The sequence below is a fragment of the Propithecus coquereli genome, unplaced genomic scaffold, assembly GCF_000956105.1.
Source record: "Propithecus coquereli isolate 6110/MARCELLA unplaced genomic scaffold, Pcoq_1.0 Scaffold390, whole genome shotgun sequence".
NCBI classification, from domain to species: Eukaryota; Metazoa; Chordata; class Mammalia; order Primates; family Indriidae; genus Propithecus; species Propithecus coquereli.
The window spans coordinates 1,914,565-1,933,490 of NW_012149619.1; the positions used below are offsets into that span (position 1 = coordinate 1,914,565).

Sequence of the window (18,926 nt, forward strand, 5' to 3'; positions counted from 1 at the left end):
GAACTGGCGGCGGACGGCGGGCGGCGGGCGGCGAGCGGGCGAGCGGGCGAGCGGGCGCCCGGCTCTGCACATGCTCACTCGCGCGGCCCGGCGACAGCGGCCGGCCGCCACCGGGTCCTAGAGGCGCCCGCGCGCGCCGCCCGCTGCCCGGGGGAGGGGTCGCGGCTTCACCCGCGGGGGCCCGCACCCTGCCCCGGCCCGGGAGACACGCACATGGGGCGGGCCACGCGCCACTGCCAAGCACAGACGCTGTCACCCACTCTGGTGCACGCACACACACACACACACACACACAGCCATAGCCTTGCATCGAGCCTCACTGGCTCTCATGCACACACCACGGCGCTCACACCCCCACACAGACACACAGACACACTGGGCACTGCCACGCCGAGGAGCACGCCGCACACTCACTCTGATGCAGACACACAATGACAGACGCACACTGCCTGATACAAATACACACTGAATCACTGTTTCACAGACACACTGACACCCACACTCACACATACACACACTCTGTCTCTGAGCTCTGCCCCACTCACCCAGAAACACACTCGGCCACCGTGACAGGTGCACGCATACACACACAGCCACACAGCTTGTAGCACTCTGATACAAATACACAGACACACACTGTGTCACCGTCCCATGCAGAGCTGGATACTGCCGATCACACCTTCAGGCACACACACTCTCAGAGGCAAGCACGTGCTGGAACACACACACTCACACTATCTGGGACAGTCCTACACAGAAAAATACACTGGCGCCATCTCCCATGCTTGCACACTCAGGGCTCTGCTACCAGCTTAGTGCACCTCTCCACACGGCACACAGCGACAGACCCACGCCTGGGTATAGTCGCCCACAGAAGGAACACCACACACTGGATGGAGTCCACTAACAGACACGCGCTTGTATAGAGGGGTATACTGGGCACTGACACACGCTCTCTCTCACACACACACATAAGCACACACGCACACACCGAGGTGGACATTTGCTGAGCAGTCACAGGTCTATACACGATCCCCCTGATTAAATAAAGGCTGGATCCCAACCTAAGGATTTCCCCTCTGAGCAGCCCCGCCCCTGCTCCTCAGAAGCTCCCAAGTCAGGGTGTCCACCCTGCCCTGCCAGGTGCACCAGTGGGCCCTGTCCTCACCCAGGGCTGGCTGCTAAGATGCTCGCGGAGGCTGAGGACAGCAGAGGCGGCAGGAGCAGGTGGCAGTGGCTCTAACCCGGTCTTCCTGAAAGGGAGTTTATGCCTCCGACTCCCACTAGGGGCAGAGCTGCTCGGCCAGGCTCAACGGGGCCGGCCTTCAACAGGTGCCGGGCGGCAGGGGGAGAAGTCGCCTGGGGACTGAGCTGAGCCCCGCTTTATGCAGGTCACTTAAGTGGCGCCCAGAGGGGGAGGGGACTCGCAGAAGTTTGTCCAGCCTGTCGGACCACGTGCAGAATTAGAAGAGAGTCCAAACCCAGGAATGAAGAGTGAGTGCCCTGGAGCCCTGGCGGACCCGGCTGAGGACACGGGGAGTGAGAGGAGAGCCCCATGCTGCCTCAGCCTTCTAGCCTTCCAGAAAAGCCCCTCCACGTACATATCCTTTACATAATGTGAATATTTGTATTATTATCATTATTAACAATAGTTACCCACTGCATAGTTTTATGATGCATTTTGGTTTTCAAAGCCTTCTACATAATTTGAAGGGCCCAAAATGAAAATGTGGACCCCTTGTTCAAAACTTGCCAAGAATTTCAACAGATGCGAGCAGGACATTAAACTACGTGTAGGGCCTTTCTGAGCACAGGATGTTCACGAAGCCAGCCCCGGCCCTCTTCTATGCGTTGTCCCACTTAAAACTCATGATAAGTCTATGGGTGCCTTCATGTGCCAATGTGGCAGCTGAGACCCAAAGGCAGACAATCACCAAGGATCATAGTCAGCATAGCCCAGGGGCCTCCAGCCCGGCTCCTCTGGGAGGCCATGCGCTGCCCTGCAGCTGCCACTCAGGAGGAGTGGCCATCTTGAGTGGCAGTCCCTCGGGACAGAGAACTCAGCTGAGGAATTGATGTGGCTGCCACCAGGGAAGGAGAGGTGCCTCAAGGAAAGAGAAGAAAAGGCTGCTGTCCCCAATGCCACAATGTACCTGCTCTGCAACACCCCCCCACGCCCAGGGAGGGTCACATGGCCTCTATGCAGGAAGACACCTGCTGAGGCCAGGGAGAGATGTTGAGAAAGGAGGTGCATGAAGAACCAGGAAGTAGCTGAAAAGGACTTGAGAAATGCATTTAGGGTGTCAAAATGGCCAGGAGTATTTCAGCACTGAGGCAAAGCCCTTCTGCCTAGCAGTGGTGACAGACAAGAGGGTCTGAGGAAGCTTCCCAGACTAGGCCTGATGACATGGTCACTCCCAACCACAGTGCAACTCCCTGCCCCACAGCTCTTCTCTCCACATGCTGGGACCATTCAGTAGTTATCTGCACATCATCCCTGCCCATATCCCAAAAGCAATTGGTCTCACAATGGTGCTGGCCTATGTCCAGTTACTGCTGAGTAGTGCACTCCTCCCTGCCTCCGCTGCAAGTGTGGGACTAAGAATCAGACCAGTCTGATCTCACTTTAATCCCATCTCTGTGTGTTTGGCTCTTGACTCCATCTGCTCCTCTCTTTGCAGACCTCAATTATTGGATCCAAAGTATTTACATTGCCTCCTAACTTCATGCCATCTGCCGGCTTAGCCTTTCCTTTCCTCCTTCCCTCCCTCCCTTCCTTCCTGCCATCCTTTCATTTATTTACTGAGCAAGGCACCCATTGTGTGTTAGATTTTGTGTTGAATATTGGAGACTCTTTGATAAAAGAATGGGTCCCCTCAAGGGGTTTCCATTGCGAAGAACTGGACAAGAAAACAGACCCAAAGTGAAAACATATCACAAAGGCGGAACTTTGGGGCATCAGTCAGGATGCTTGCAGCCTTAAGCAACAAACACCAAAGTGAAAGTGGTGTCAACCGAAGGGTTTATGATCCCAGACAGCAAGAAGCCTGGAGGTGGGCAGTTCCCAGATTAGGTGGTTCAGCAGCTCAATGATGCCAGGGTCTGGGGTGGCCTCACTGCCACTCCCTGGACCTTCCCCTCCGGACTGCAAGATGGCTACTGCAGCACTATTTATGACTTCCAAAAATGACAGTGCTCAAAGGCAAGAACAAAGGGGACATTTTCTCCCTATGCGTTTCCCTTTTTATTGGGGAAGAAAAACTTTTCCAGATCCTCCTCCTGGCAGGTCCCATTGGCCAGGACTGGACTCCGTGTGCACCACTAAGGCAGTACCTGGCTAAGAGGAATGAGTTTGGCTAATTATGATTCATCCTCTGGGGAAAGGCCAGTCTTCTCTGAGCACATTAGCACTTAATCAAAATTGTTCCTTTGTTAGCAAAGAACAAGCAGGGCTATGGCTGCTGGGAGGGCAACTAGGTGTGTGTGCGTATATATACATGGTGCATTGAAAACCAAATGACTCACGACATCAATTTGGAGGGATTCAGGGAAAGCTTCATGAAGGAGATGACATGTACACTGGCTCTTGGAGGAGAAGTAGGCACCATCTGGGTCACTAGATGCAGGGGCCATTCCAGACAAGGGTGGGGGAGGCATTCTTTGCAAAAGCAGGGAAGTGTGAAACACGTAATGTGTTGCAGAAATTACCAGTAACTTAGTATAGCTGGTGCAAAGTCAGAGGTGGTTGGAGAAAGAGGCTCGCCAGAGACTGGCCACTGAGCCTCATTCAGATCATCGCCACCAGTGCACAAGGCAGGGATGGCCCAAGCCTGAGCCATCACCATGAGGACCTCCCTTCAAACAGTGATACCCTAGTCATCATTGGGCTTTGGAAATAGTCATTCCACAAGTTATGAATTGTCAATCCCACATTTCTGTGTCATGTTGACCAAGGCAGCCTGAACAGTCATAAGAACGGGATGACAAGCCCAGGCGGAGCATGGGGTGGGGAGTCCAAACCCAGCTCCATATCTCTCTGTCACCTTGAGCAAGTCATACTCTCTCTGAGCCTCAACATCTTTATCTGCAAATTAGAGAAAATGCACCCATTACTGGGTACTCGTAAGGATCAAATACAATGCCTGTCAAATGCACACATGAAACAGAGTTTGCCACAGAATAAGCACATGACACATTTTAGTAAATATTACATGAAGGAGTTTTTCCCAAGGCTTTGCTAAAATCCGGAAATGCCACGCATGCAATGTTCTCCTGACCCACCAGGCCTGCGGTGCTTTCCCTTCCCACAAATGCCACCTCCCCAGAGAGGTCTGCCCTGACATTCCAGCTGCCACACACTCCCGCCTCGCTGTCCAGTTCCCAGTCTTAAAACTCATCTCGCCATCATCTCCTTGTGTATTTATTGGTTTGTTTTCTGTCTTCTCCTCCCCAAGCCTCACAGCCCCCAGAACTAGAATTTAAGCCCTGACACAGCCCGGGAACTTTCTATCTCATTCAGAACTGTATCCTTAGCACCAAGCTTAATTCTTGGCACATAGACATGCTCACTAAATATTTATTAAATAAATAATTGGTTTTTTAAAATGCGATGTGTCTAGCATGACATATTTGTAATGAATCCAAGCAGGTTCCCAATGGTCCTCACGTTTCTTCCCGAGAATTCAAGAGACTGCTCGCTCTTGCTCTGCTCACAGACTGGTCCTTGTTTGTATCCAGTCTGTGGGATTCTATTCCCACGGGGGAGCCCCAGAGGGGAGTGTGGATGGCTCACTTCACCGCATCCCCCTGCCTGGGTCCTGGGGTGGGGTGAGGAATCAGGTATCTTGTCAGCACCCAGGGCCACCTGCATCTGGACATTCCCTTCCTTTGCCCACGCAGCTCTTGGCTACCGCTCCGCCAATACCCCAGCCCACTGGGTGACACAGGCATGACCGTCCCGGAGCAGCCTGTGAAGGCTGCCTTTCGCTCCTACGGAGCATTGCATCATCTGAGAAAGCATCATTCGGAGACTGAGAAAACCTTTGGCAACGTCTCAAAAGGGGAGATGCAGTTTTTTTTTTTCTTTCTTTCTGTGCTTTTTTCCATAGTGCTGTGAACTATTTGATGCCCACTCGTGCAGCCAGGCCTGAGGCTGGGTTCAGCACCTTGCTGGGCTGTGTATTTACCTGCTTTCTCCTGTGAGTGCCGCAGTGACTTAAATATGCCTCCATAAAGATGCCAGTGACACAGATGGTAATTGTACCCCCTGCTGAGCCGCGCCTGCAGACACGCGGAGTAGGGGGTGGAAGGCAGGAAATCTGTACCTGTCTGGGAAGGGAGAAGCCTCCCTGGACACTGGTCTGGTCTGGGAGCAGCTGGACTTCCTAGGCATTGGCCATAGGTGCCCAGAAAGCTTTAGGAATGCAGAGATGGCAGTGAGAGCACAGTGAGAAAACCTCAGTTCTTTTTCTGGGCAGACCTGAAACTTACCTCTCCGTAAAATGGGCAGGTTGTCTAGCTGTGATTGAAGGACTTTAAGGGAGCCAGGGGACTAAGATGAGAGTGCTTTGGAGCCAGTTCTGCTTTTAGAGTTAGCCAAATTACATTATTTCTCCCAGATGTAGTTTTTTAGTCTGCAAAGTGGGGAAAGTGTTCCATTTGGGGTGCATAGTCCCTGGCACAGGGGACATATTCGGTAAATGACAGGTGGGATGATTCTTTCAGCTCTAACCAGGGCTGGTGTGGGGTTTGACATGGCAGGTGCTGGAATAAGGGTTGTTGGATTGGGGTTTATCACTGCCTAAGCCCATCCCACTGTCATTACTAGCACAGAGGCAGCAGCTGGGCGACTCTGAGGGACAGAAAGCATTGAAGGACCGCCGAGTGCAGAAGTCAGTGGCAGTAGATGTAGAGCCTCTGGGATGGCAAGGATGGCTGGGGTGGCAAGGAAGTCCTGGTGAAAGAGGATGGAAAAAGTGGCCCTTGCTTTCTTCCTCCTGTCTAGCTGGTGTGTACCAGCCGGCAGATGAAGTAAACGAAGCATCTCATTTTGTTCTGTTTTTATGAATTTCCCTGTAAGTCACTCATCGAAGGCCTTGAACTCGCAAGTAGTCTTCTACATTAATCTGCTGGAGCCCCTCATTCTTACAATAGCATTGATAAGAGAAGAGATGGGTCCACTTTAATAAACTTCTCATTTTGGAATAATTTTAAATTTACAGACACGTTGGAAAGAGCACAGAGTTCTCATGTGTTCCTCACTAGTTTTTCCCATTCTTAATATCTTGTGTTACTACAGTCTCTTCATCAGAATGAAGGCATGAGTTGATATTGGCATGTTGCTATTAACTAAACTTCAGACTTTATTTGGATTTCACCAGTTTTTCCACCAATGTCCTCTTTCCGTTCCCAGATCCGATCCCAGGTACCACGTTGCATTGCACTGTCCTGTCTTCCCAGTGTCTTCGGGTCTGTGATGGTTCCTCATTCCTTCCTTGCTTTTTGTGACCTTGACAGTCTCGAGTGGTACTGGCCAGGGAGAACATCCAGTGGGCTCATTTCAAACAACCAGACATCACAAACTAAAGGATTTTTTGAAGCCGGTGGCATCCCGTGACCATTGATGCTGTCTTGGGCCGTGAGGCCTATTGGCCAGGCTCCAGTAAAGGACAGCTGGTCAATGTCCAGGGGAAAGGCAGGGAGCAGGAGAGCTGCTGGGGGAGAAATTCTAACAGAATTGGGGCTGGCAGATTGCTGGTGGCTGAAATGAAATCCTGGAGAAAACATGATGTCAGGTTCCGAATGCACAGCAGACAGATGCCCAGAGGCACACCTGGTCTGCAGGGCCTGCTCATTCATTCCATGCCCCTCATCATGCCAGGTGCCCCCGCAGCGGACGAAGGATCACCAGAGAGGAAGAGCTGCTCCTCCCAGCCTCCACCTCCAGCCCTGCCCCTTCACCCACATGGACAGATTCATCCACCTGAGCATCTGGCCACCTCCCCCACTTACTTCAGCCTCACAGAAAACAGCACACTCATGTCAGTGGGTGCAAGAAATGCTCCATGGCATCCCTTTCCCAATCCTTTGTTTAGGAATATTTTTAAGAAAGGGAATTTTTAGACCTTTTTAATCCCGTTCCCTGCTTTCTCCATTCAAGGACTTTCTGTTGTGGCACCTAAAAGTCAGCTGCATTGCTCTTCCCTGTGCCATCTTGGGACCATGAAGTGACAAGCCAACCCTCTAAAGGAGAAGAGCACAAATAAAAATGTAGCCCAGGTCCTCTGTGGCACGCCGGAGCTGCTATACCAACAGAGGACCCCTTTTCTCTGAACACATGTCGGAAAAATAAGATCTATTTGTATAGGGGAAAAAATTCTGTTCAGTTAGGTCCTTTCATGTGGTTTCTTCCCTCCATGTTGGGAGCCCACAGCATCCAGCACAGGATCAGTGCATTCCTAAGAAGTACCTGCTGCCCGAGAGACTGGAACACTTGGAAAGCCAGGCTTCCATATTCTGAGTCTTCTACCTTGTGGAAGGATGGGTGTGCAAACCGGTGGATGAATAGGAGATGGGCGAAGGGGCTGGGGGTGTCCAGATGGGCTTAGGGGTGATGGACAGGGCCCAGGGATGCTATGCAGGTGAGTGGAAAGGTGTGACTATGTAGACTCTATGCTCCCTGAGAGCAGGGAGCTTGTTTGTCTTCATGTTTACTGCCATTACTGCCAGCACCTAGAAGAGGTCTGAAGTCTGGTATATAGCAGAGTCTCAATAAATATTTGTTGATTGAATTAATGACTATTTAGGTTGACAGCTAAGAAGGTAGAAGTGTGGATGGTGGGTGGACGATGAGGTAAATTGTAGAGTGGGTGAGACATGGATCAGTAGATTTGTGGGTGAATGGATGGATGAATGTTGGGTGTTGCATTAATTTCCTGTTGCTGCATAAGAAATTACCGCAATCTTAGTGGCCTAAAACAACATGCATTTGTTGCTTCGTGGTCTCCATACATCAGAATTCTGGGCATGCTTAGCTGGGTCTTCTGCTCAGGCTCTCGTCAGGCTGCAGTCAAGGTGTCAGCAGGGCTTTGTTCTCACTTGAAGGCTCAACTGGGGAAGAATCACCTTCCAAGTTCTTTTGGATTTTTGCAGCATTCACTTCCTTGCAGCAGTATGACTGACAGCCCTGGTTTCTTACCACCTGTTGGCTGGGGCTGCCTTCAGTTCTTCAGTTCCTAGAGGTCACCCACAGTTCCCTACAGCCTTGTGGTTTGCTCCCTCAAGGTTGCGGAATCTCTCACTCCAGTGGGCTAAGACAGAATCTTACATAGTGCAACAAAATCACAAAAGCACCTCCTACCACTTTTGCCTTATACTGTTGGTAAAAAAGCAAGCCCAAGGCTTTTCTGCACTCAAGGGGGATGGGGATTCCATGAGGATGGGCTCACTGGGGGCCACTTTAGGCTGTGCATGACACAGGCTTTAGAGGTCCACACCAGGCTCTTGAAGAAATGCCTGACCTGATGCTGCCAGCCTCATAAAGGCCCCAAACCCACCTGTGCTTCCCGAGTTCAGCTCAAGAGACTGGTGTTCCCTTTGTGCACCTTGGGTGTCTGCCTCACAGGAGGGGGCAGAACATAGAGGGGGGGGGTCACCAAACTCAAATAGGTGCAGGAGGAATGTCCCCACCCTTCAGCCTGCCTTGTCTTTGAGCTCCAAATAGCACTGAGCATCTAGCCCTCCCAGAATGTTCTGGGCTCCTCAGTTGGATGTCCAGAGTGTGCCCTGAGCAGACCCTTCCTGATGCCCACAATCTTCATCACACCTGATCGGCCTGGCTCTACTCTGAATTCTGCCCAGAGTGTGTTCACACATCAGTGAATCACAGGCCAAGTGCCCCCACCTCCACTCCAATCCCCCTCCCTGTGCTTTCCACCGCCCTGCAACCCGCCTCTCAGAGAAGACTGAACTTCCAAGTCTCTGGTTTTATGGAAAAGGCCACGGTGTGCAGAACCTTCCTCTGCCCGCATCTCAGAACTGTCTGTGCCTTCCGCCCTCCTATGTCCACGCCTCTCTCAGGAAGAATCCTTCCCCTCCACTCCCTCCCCAGCTGGACCCCACCAGTCATCTCTTTCCAGCCACTTCTGTCTTTCTCTCTGTCTCCCTGCTCCTCCTTGAGTCCCCACCAGAGGGGGAGCCTCCCCCTAAACCCCCCACACCTGTCCAGGTCACCCTCTCAGCCCTCCCATCCCCCTCTCAGCATCCAGGTATGCTGGGGCTGCCTCCGCCCTCCACCACCCTCGCTTTGTCTGTCTCAGTCTGCCCCTCACCAGCGCCACTTGTCTGAAAGAGTCTCCCATCCCATCCGCAAATGTCAGTGACACTCTCCTGATGGCCAAATCCAGAGACTACTTCCCCGTCCCCACCTGTCCCGCCCTCTGCTGGCGTGGTTCTCCCCCTCTGCAGCCCCCGAGGCCCCAGCCTCCTGTGTTCCCTGGACATCCTGTCTCTCTGATCTCCTGTCTCATCCATAGGCTCCTCTTCCCACTTGCCTCTTAAACAAAGATGTTCCTGAAAGCTCTGTACCCAGGCCTCTTCTCTGCCTGTTTTTCCCTCTGCACTCTGCCTGTTCTCTGCTCTGCCCTCTGTCCTCTGCCCTCAGCCCCAGCTGTCTGCCCAGCACCTCCCCGTGGATGACCCGCCAGCAGCCGAGGACCACTTGTCCCCCACTGGGCCACCCATCTCCTCTCCAGTCTCCTGAGCTTCTCGTGCCCTGCGCTCCCTCCCCCAGTTAATGGTGCCACCATCCAGCCAAAACCTGAGCTAGAAACCCGGGTATCAGCCTCAGGACTGCCCCTCTCTCACCTACCCCATCGCATTGCTCAGCCTCGTCCATTCCCCATCCCTAAACCTTGTTTGAATGACTCTCATCTGCTCCAGCCTGACCTGCTCGTGTCTGCACCGGGCCCTCCCGGCAGCGCCCCCCATCTGGCCCAGCACCGGCTGGTCTGGACAGTGTGCCTGCAACCCTGACACGTTCTCCTCACCACCCTTCTCGATGTTCCCACGGCCTGCAGAGCGGGCTCCAATTCTGGAGTCTGGCGTCCGAGGTCCTTCACTCGTGGCCCATTCTCCTTTGCTTCCCAGCTCCTGGAATTGCCATGTTCTTTGTCTTTCCCTCCAGTCAGCCTGCGTCAGTCCATCTCTGGAGTTTGCCTACTCTGTTCCCTCTGCCTGGAACACCCTCTCCCTCTCCACACTTTGTCTCTGAGGCTGCCATCTTTCAGGGCCAAGGACAGACGCTGCCTCCTCCCCAAAGCCTTCCCAGATTCCACAGCTGAACTGTAGCTTCCCCTTCTCCACAAGGTCCTGACAGCTTTGCACTTGGGATAACAGCCAGCATGGTGAAAAACAGGTTCAAAGCAAGGGGAAAGGGCTGTGTGTGTGTGTGTGTGTGTGTGTGTGTGGCACAGACCTGTTTAGATCTTTACTGCCCTAGAAAGAATTTATGCCTCCCATCTGTCCCCAGCTGAGGAGAGCAAGGTTGCCGGGACCTATGATAAGCATTCTACGTGTTATTTTGTGTAACTAACCCTCCTCACAACTTCACACAATGTGTACTGTTTTAGTCCCATTTTGCAGATGGGAAAACTGAGGCTCAGAGGAGTTGATCACATAACTAGAAAGTGGGGAAGCTGGGATTGGAGCTCAGGTCTACTTAGCCTCAAGGCCACCGGCACGCGGGGGCAGCTGCAGCTCCTTCATCAGAGAAGCCCTGGCCTCCTGCCCCCGTACAGTCGTCTTGCGGCCCCTACACACAGGCTTGTCCTCCACCTCACAGATGAGGAAGGACATTCTGTGGAGAGGATGCTGCTGGGCTGTTACTAACAGAGGACATGGCCAATGTCACTGCCAGTGCCCAGGGGACTGCAGAGGGAGGAAGAGCTGCTATTCTCTTTGAGGTCCTTGAGCTGGACCAAGGGAGAGGGGAGGGAGAGCGAGGGAAAGGAATTCCCAGCCCCCCTGCACCCAGCCAACGCCAGCCCCCCGGGCGTGTTGGCTGACAGGCAGGAGAAGTCCATTCTGTAACAGGACAGCAGCAGGAAGCGAGGGCGAAGTTACTTGGATAAATACAGTGCCCCTCCGTGTTCCGTCTGTTTCCTCCTGTTTCCTCTTATGTGTTCTCCCCAGCAGGAGCTGAGGGACGAGGTGTGAGAGGGAACAGAAATGCAGCGGACGAAGGACTCACCAGTCCCCAGACGCTCAGCAGACCCGGCGGACTCTGCCACTGGCCAATCACGTGACTGCGTGTCCTCCGGCAAGTCCCCTCACCTCATGGAGCCTCATCTGAAACGAGGAGATAGTGAGAATTAAAGAAGAGAAGGCCTGTTGGGTCCTTAGCACTGTGCCTCGCACCTCATACGCATGACTTTACGTGTTTCTTTTTCTTCGGCTAGTTTATCGCAGTTCATGGTTATATTTTCACAGTGTCTGCCTCTGACACCAGCCTTGCTGCGGGCAGGGGCTGCTGCCTGCCCAGAGCCCAAGACAGCGTACGCACGAGGCAGGGCTCCGGGAAGACACGCTCCCTCTCCCTTCTCTGCCCAGCCATCCCCCCATCCCCGCCCGGGACCGTGTGCTGAGCTGGGCGCCCAGAGCCACTGGAAGTTCTTCACGAGCGGGTGCAAGCCACGACATGGAGAAGGGAGTGGTGGTGTGTCCCGACCTTCACCTCGGCCTGCTATTGCCATGGCAACCAGTGGTGGGACACGTGGAGAAGGGCCTTTTTGCTTATGTATGAGTTTGACCCTTAGAATCTCGGGCCGAGTTTAGAGCAAAGAAGTGGGGCCACCTGCTCCCCTTCAGGGTCCCCAGGTGAGGAAGCAGTTTCAGCAACTGCCCACGCTCCTGTCCCCCTCCCAGCAAACAAAGCCCTGAGCTGGGGGCCCAGCACCCCTCCTGGGCCCTCACATCTGAGGGCTGATGGGGCTCAGGTGTGCATCAGGCTCTCTGACCAGCCTCCACCCTGTTCCCACCAAGCTGGGAAGAGCAGGGAAACGGGAAGTGACAGCAAGTGCCAGGAGTCACTAAGTCTCTGTCACCTCGATTTCCAGGCAGACAGAGCTGGCTCTGAGCAAATGTGGCACTTTAGAGGCACCCCTGCCCCTGCACTATCTGCCTGGGACAGCCGTGGCCTGGCCCCCAAGCCTCCCCTCCATATCTGGGCCCCGCCACCCCACCCCGCCCCCACTGCAGATCAGGCTGCACAGCCGCAGCCCCCAGGGGCCCATCCTCCACCTGCGGTCAGAATCCTCTTTTATCTTTCAGGAAGGCAGGTCTGGGTCTGCCACACCTAAGCCACAGACACCTCTCCCCGACTGCAGGACCCGCCTGTCAGAGCAAACAGCTCTTCATGGCTTTCTCCAGATAACCCTGAAAGGTTTGCCTACAATTACGTCCGACAATTGTGGGGTCAGACTCCCAGGAATAATTAATCACTCTGTCTGTATTCAATTTCTTTGTCTCCTTTTATTTTTACCAACAGACTGAGGGGGTTTCAGGCTACCGCCACTGTCTGCAAACAGTACTGCTTTTTGAAATAATCTAGACCAGGGGTCCCCAACCTATGGTGAGTCGTATAATTATTTCATTATATATTACAATGTAATAATAATAGAAATAAAGTGCACAACAAATGTAATGTGCTTGAATCATCCCGAAACCATCCCTACCCCTCCCCACCCCCCCCTCAGTCCGTGGAAAAATTGTCTTCCATGAAAACAATCCCTGGTGCCAAAAAGGTTGGGGACCGCTGATGTCCAGACAATGCCCTGTTTGTTACATGACAGAATTTGGGAGGAATCTTTCCTGAGGGAAAAATGGAGAAAAATAATTTCACCTCATATGCAGGCATTTACAGCATCTGAAACGCAGGTCCGGCCCTGTGGCCCTCCAAGGCCCTGCAGGGTCAGGTACCAGCCCCTTAACCAGTCCGTTCTCGGACAGCCACGCTCACTGTCCACGTTCTGCGAGCCTTGCCCGAGGCTTTACCCTCAGCCCTGGATTAAATTCTCTGACTCCCCCAGACTGAGTTAGGTGCCCCCAATCCAACCACAGACACGCATATGCGCACACAGACATGCTAACACACATATGTGCATGAGCATAAATACACATGTATACATATGTATATGTATATGGACACTGTACATAATCACACGTAAAGAACACACATGTAATGCTATATAGCACATCCACACGGATGCACGAGCACATGCACACACACAGATGCACTGTATGCACATATGTATGCATGCACATGTCCATGTGTGCATAAAGATGTACACGCACACACATACACACACAAGTGCTTTTGTGTGTGTGTGTTTGTTTTAATCATGGCGCTGACACACTGTACTTGCCAGAGAGTCTTTGGGTCCTCTGGTACCGGTCTGTCCCTCCTCAGCTCAACTGGCCCTCAGGGAGGCAACAGTCCTGGTACCCGGTGTGAGGCCAGGCAGGAGGCTCCGGCCCTGCCCTGCTGTGGGACGGTGGATGGGGCCCTGCCCCCTCTCCGAATCTCAGTCTCCCACAAGGACAATGGGTGTGGCCTGGTTAGCGTGGGTCCTGCCGGCGTTTGGCCCACGTGGCCCAGGAGGGAGCAGGCCCTATGTCACTAGCGGGGGCAGCCAGAGACTACTCTATAATTCCCCAGCGCAGCCGGCACAGTCTCCCAGCCCAGCTTATTTACGATGCTTTTAGCTCCAAGCAGACCCATTTCCGAACTCCTCTCCGAGATATAAATTATCTTAAAGGGCTGATTTGTATCACTGTGGTTGGACAATGCCTAACCAGAAAGCACTCCTGCCTTTCAACAGTTTCAAGCCAGGGAGAGCTATGGATTTTTTTTCACCCTAATTGAGAACTTCAAAAAGAGGGTTGAAAACCTTCAATAGGTTTCATTTTTAGGGAAAGCAATTTTGACTTATTAGGCACTGTTGGCTTCAGAAATATGCTCACTAATGACTTCTATTTAAATATTTTCCTCCAGCTGAGATGTATTTTTTTAAATACTGTGTTAATGGATTCAACATCCCCTAAATGAGTATTTTCCCATTGCAGCCTGTGAACTTTCTTGGCTGATCCGCTCACGTGTGCAAGAGGTCCCACGCAGGCTGTGTGAAGAAGACCCCTGTCAGAATCACCTGCAGGATGACTGCGGCCCACCCAACCCCTCTTTTTTGTGTTTCCAGGGATCTAAGATTGGAAGCACAATCTTAGACAGGATCACTGGTTTCTCAAAACCTTTCACTGGCTCCCCAACCCCTACAGGTTTAAATTCAAACCCTCCAGGCTTGCAAAGAAGGCCCACGCCGCCCTCATCGGAAACCACAAAACCCACCACGTTCCCTCTTGAGCCCCAGGCAGGAAATAGTGGTGGCTGGTTGCCCAAACTCGGGGCTATCTTCCTGATTGTGGGACCAGCACAGGCTCACGGGACCCAGCATCTGGAAAGGCTCACATCTGGTTCAACATCCTGCTGTTGCCATCTTGAAATTCTTAATAATTCTCACTTTGTACTGGGCCTGCAAATTATGTAGCCGATCACTCCCAGGTCTGCCTGGGCCATGCTGTTTCCTCTACCCAAAGCGTCAGCCCCAGCCCACTCCTGCCTGCCCCATGTGCACGTGGCAAGCCGTGAGGAGGGATGCAGAGGGTGGGGAGGCAGGAAAGCCCTGAGGTTGAACAGCGCTGGGGCTAGAGTGCAACTCTCAGCTCCACCACTTTTGAGCTGCGTGACCTTAGGCAAGCGACTTAGTCTTTCTAAGTCTTAGTCTTCCCATCTGAAAAATAGGATCACGTCGTTCCTACTTCCTAAGTTATTGCAAAGAATAATTTACAGGTTATCACTGAGCACTTAGAAGAGTATCTGGCACAGAGTGACTGGTTAATGATGTTGGTCACTATTATTATTCATTCTTGACTGCAATTGAATATTGATCCTCTTATGAAGACTTCCCTCGCTGGCCTGACTCCTTTGCCTGAAGTTAGAGGTCCCCTGGTTCATGTTCCTGTAGCCGCCTCTCCTGTCTGTATTAAAGTTCTGTCAGTATATCACGACTGTCTGTCATAATAGTTTACAAACACTTTTGCTTGCAAGCGTCAGGCGCTCACTCAAGCTAGCTTTGGCAAAAAGATGAGCCGGTTGTAAGAATAAGGGGTGTGTCACAGAAACCTGAGGGCAAGCACACCACTGGGTTTCCATAAGGCCCGGATATAAACTTGGGAAGCCTCTAGAAATACAGCAAGGGCTCAAACTGCCCCTTTTACTTCTGCTTGTATCTGAGCATTGGCCTCATCACCCCACGCCCCCGCAGACAAGCATCCTCCTCAACTCAGCCACGAGGTTGAGGAGTGTCACCCCACAGCCTTCTAACTGCACCTTATGGTTTTAGCCACTGGAAAGTTGGACAGTTCCCAACTCGGTTGCCAAGTTCTGCAGAATGAGGCCTGATTGGCCCCTCCAGACTCAGGTGCCCATTGGCAGAGCCCAAGCTATGGGGATCTAGACTAGCTCTATGCCTCTGCACCTGTCTACCACACGTGTCTATCTTTCCCCGAAGGGCCATAAAGGACCCCTACAGCATCACACACTTCTCGTCTTCACCTGTACCTGTACCCAGCCCAGTGCCTGGAAGGTAAATTGCTGTTGCACAAAGGGAGGAATGGACAATGGAGAAGGGGCTTGCATTTCCAACCCGGAACACCTGCGGTCTCCCAGCTGTTCTGTCCCTGCAGGAATCCAGTGAAGGAGCCTGTCCTAGAACCAAAAGTCTCCGAGGCAGCTGCTCGTCTGCGGAGTGCCCACCCCTGTGCCCACACATTCGGCCGGACTTTGCTCAGCCTGCCTCCCAAGCAGCTCCTGTTCGCCTCTCCTGCTGGCGCCCCAAACAAATCAGCATCCAGTCTTCCTGCGTATGCAGCGTGCAGCCTCAAGACTTAAGTTGATTTCTGCAGAAAGGAACCTGCTCACTCAACAGAATCTATGCTCTCAGAAATTATTAAAGGAGCAGAATTAAATTCACTGGGGTCAGAGGTCAAGGGACGTTGGAAACGAGGCAATCCCAGCACAACCTTAGCTAATTGCCGCAGCACACACTGGAGGAGCAGAAACGCTCCTGAATTATTCACTTGGGCGCTAATACCAAAGCAAATAACGAGAACCTGTTCCACGGCTGGTGGCCCCATGAGCTGGCGGCATGGTGGTGGTCAGGGAGTCTCAGCACCTAAGGTGTTTCTAGAACCAGCCCCTACTGACCCTTCCCGCCCCTCCCTAGCTCCTTTTCGGAGCAGGACAGGACCAGGTAGGGATGCAAAGGAAAGAAAAGGGTGTGCCTGGTCAGGATTCCTCAGACTAAGTAAAGCCAATACGCTGACTGTTGAATTTATAGCTGTGACAAAGGGCTCTGTGAGTTGGCCGGCTCCTGCCAGGAATCTAGCTTAATGCTCCTCTTCCTGAGCTCCCATCTTGAAGAACAGTATGAGAAGGGAATGCCTTCTCCCCTTTCCTGATTTCCATGTAGAAGGCATTTCCAAAGCCCCCTTCCGGTCTCTTGTTTGCCCCTCCATCCTCTCAGGACTGAGCGGCCACAGGACGGGAGCATCACCTCGCTCCACCCCTGGAGCAGAACTAAGTCAGTCCCTCTGCCTGGCTTGATGCAGTCATGAAAGAAAATTTTTTGTCCTCTATCTTTGTTTGTTCAACTTGTTCAAACCCCAAGTGGGGAACAGAGGTGCTGTTTATTGTCAAGGGTGCTCAGAGACTCCAATTTTTGCTGCATGGAGCAAAAGCCACAGTCACCAACCCAAGTTAATATGCCACTTGGCCTGAGACACAACCTTCCTGCCCACATCCGAACTGTTAAAAGTCAACCACACCACTCTAAAAGAAACCTATCCGGCTTAATCCAAGCTTCTAGAAACCACGAAGGTCAAAATGCCCTGCCTAGGGTCACAGCCACAGGTTCATGCTGCCCCCCGAAAACCATTCCATGTTTTGGCTTCTTGAATTGCAGTTTTGTTTTTTTATTCCCCAATGCACCCAATATTAGGTATCCATGAGGAAATCCCTAGTAAATGGTACCCTGCCGCCTCTTCCAGGTTTTAAATAAGTTGTAAAATAAGAAGTAAAGATAAAGGCCAAAATATCAGGTTTATTAGTGCTAGAAACCAGGTGCAAAATGTGGCATTAGGACCATTAGACAAGTGGCTTGACAGTGCTAACCCCCCACACCTGGCAGAGGCGTCCATGCAGTCTCAGGCAGCGCCAGACTGAGGCAGGCTTCCTGCATGGAGGGGCCTCCCAAGTGAGACTTATGTCTTAGAGGAGCAGAGGAGAACTTTTGCCCTTTGAAATCAGACTTGACCCTAGGAAGGACAAAGCAGGGCACGCACAGTCATGCTTCCCAAGTTTACCATCAGAGGACTCAGTGTGGGAAAAGGCGGAGAGAAGCCATGTGCACTCAGGGTAAACCCTTCAGTGGGAAAAACGGGTTCCTTTCTGACAATGAGGAACTCTGTTCACCCCGTTACCCAGACCAGGAACTAGGGCATCATTCTCTCCTCCTCCCTGTCTACCTCGCACATGTAAACAGTCACCAATTCCTGTTGATCCCAAATTTGCTTTCTAAATAGACTTCGAATCTGTCCATTTCTCCCCACCACCACTGCCGACACGCTGCTCCCAATCACATCTCTCCTTGGCAATGGCAGTAACCTCCTACCTCGCCTTTTTGTTTCTATTCTTCCTCCTCCCCAGTCCCTTCTTCCCCTGTCAGAGTAGTCCTTTTAGAATGAATTCTGGTCATGTGAATTCCCTCTTAGAATCCTTCAGCTCTCTACAGCCCTGTCTTCATCTCCAATCTCATCTCTCCCTCACTCCTCATTCTGTGTTTCAGTGATGCTGGCCATCTTTCTGTGCTGCCAGCACATCCTGCCCAGTTGTGCCCCAGGGCCTTTGCACATGCAGTTTGCACTGCTGGTTTGTTCTCCTGCTCCCTATTTACTTTTCCACCTGGATAAATTTTAATAACCTTGTAAGTCACAAGATGTGGTTAGAGAAATATACAATGTTCATGGATAGGAAGTTTTAATATCATAAAGATGCCCAGATCCGATAAACTTCCAATCAAAATTTCAAAGAGCTAAAATTTTAATGGCCTTTTTAAAAATGATTCTAAATTTGTATGTAGGAGTAAAGTGCCTACAATAGCCAGGATGCTTCTGATCAAGAAGAGCTAAGAGGAGTGACTTATCCTACCAAACACCAGGACTTATTTTGATGCCAGGGTAATTTAGTCAGTTACGGAACTGGTGCAGGGACAGACAGTTCCACTAACAGAGTCCAGAAAGAGAGTCATACACAGACAATAGACTCTCATGTTAAGACAATAGAACAGTGAAGCATTTTTTGTTTTGTTTTGTTTTGTCTCTTGTTTTAAAATAAACGGTGCTGTTTCAACTGGATATCTATATAGGAAGAAATACATCCTGATACCTATACTTCATACCATACTCAATAAGGAAAGTTATAGCTGGAAGAAGACATAATACACACAAGGATTAGTATCAATAACACATAAAGAACTATAACTGCAACTCAGAGTAGTGAAATAATTGATAATTAATCAATTAATTAATAATAAAATCGGGTCATACATGGAGTAAAGATGAAAATGTCTTATGAACTGTATTAGTCTGCTCAATCTACCATAATTGAATACCAAACACTGGATGGCTTAAACCATGGAAATTTATTTTCTCACTGCTGGGGGAGGGAGCTGGAAATCCAAGATCAAGGTGTCAGCAGGGGTGGTTTCTGGAGGGCTCTCTTCCTGGCTTACAGATGGCTGTCATTTTGCTGTGCT

General features: G+C 51.6%; 1 protein-coding gene across 1 annotated transcript in view; it reads right to left on the reverse strand.

The window, feature by feature from the left end:
* WSCD1 (WSC domain containing 1) overlaps nt 1-1,259 on the reverse strand; it is a 49,166-nt gene extending 47,907 nt beyond the window's left edge. Inside the window, exon 1 of the mRNA XM_012652598.1 lies at nt 1,169-1,259. The gene's annotated coding sequence lies outside the window, so the exon portion shown is untranslated. The remainder of the gene's footprint in view (nt 1-1,168) is intronic.
* Between the last annotated feature and the right edge of the window lie 17,667 nt (nt 1,260-18,926).